This window comes from Ammospiza nelsoni, chromosome Z (assembly GCF_027579445.1).
Source record: "Ammospiza nelsoni isolate bAmmNel1 chromosome Z, bAmmNel1.pri, whole genome shotgun sequence".
Lineage (NCBI taxonomy): Eukaryota > Metazoa > Chordata > Aves > Passeriformes > Passerellidae > Ammospiza > Ammospiza nelsoni.
Genome location: NC_080669.1, coordinates 64,463,463 through 64,464,708, shown reverse-complemented (window position 1 = coordinate 64,464,708; position 1,246 = coordinate 64,463,463).

The window sequence follows — 1,246 nt, the reverse complement described above, 5'->3', positions numbered from 1 at the left end:
CACTTCACTGTGATGTTTACCTTTGCTTTGTGAAACCTCTGGCCTCCACGACATCTACTTGCCTCCATTATGTATTTCTGTGAAACAAGGTAAATGGATATACTTCTATTTGGCCTGTCTTCTAGTTACTGTGATAATCCTAAACCAGCAAGGGAAATCTTTAATGGGTCATAAAGCCAGATTATAAATTACAAAAGCAATTCTTCCTTCTTTCTCCTCCTAAATAACCACTCCAGAGCAAGACTGCTGATAACTTCTTCAGAAGAGAAAGCTCTCATTGCTCTGTCCCACAAGTTTTGTAATTTATGCAACCACATTAAGCAGCAGAAACTAAACTATGATCTCAGAGTCTAGGACAGAACAAAAGAGACAAGTATACCAGTTGAACTACAGTACTATATGTCTTTTAATGATCTGCTACACCCCACACAAACCATGTCAGACTTAGAAAATTAATTCAGAGTTTTAGGCCACACTGCCAAACATTAAGGAGGATCAGCATTTCATTCTTTCAGGGCTAGTTAATCTCTCACTATGAGCCCATTCATCAGGAAACAAGCACCAAACTTATCAGGAGACATTCATCTACACTGAAGCAAACAAATCCTGCCCTTTTTCTTCTCTCCCTCAAAAGCCATCAAGTCTTGTGCTTTCACATAGGGTACAGTCAATTTTTTTTTATTTGCAGAATCTTTCTTTACAAACAGAGGATCTTCTTCAGTTGCATATTTAACCTCTACCTAATTTAACAGCTATATTTAGAGAATTAGATGAAACTTGAGCCATATGTCATAATCCTTTGTTCTAGCACTTGTTTAAAAATCTTGACTGAGTCACTGAACACAGTCCTTGTAACCCAAGGAAGAAGGCACACAGTTTCATAAGAGTGACATGAACAGCCAATGCAACAGGAAAAAAAAATACTACCAAAGTAAAGCAAGTGTAGAGGGTAACTTACTCATTAAAATTTTCCTGTCAATGTTGAATGATACTTCAGAGGTAGGCAACATTGTTTAATGTCTGGTAACAGTGGCTAACTTGTGACCAATTGCACTGTGCTACACCAATATGGCTTTAATAACATGACTCATAACTTAATAAAACTTAAGTCAGAAAGAAAATGAAGCCATATTTTAGTTTTGACGCTTCCATACACATTCTTGCTAGCCATTCATCACTGTGTTTCTTGGAATCAAGAACTCAGTCACATTTGGAAATGACAAAGCATACACAGATGCAGTAAGAA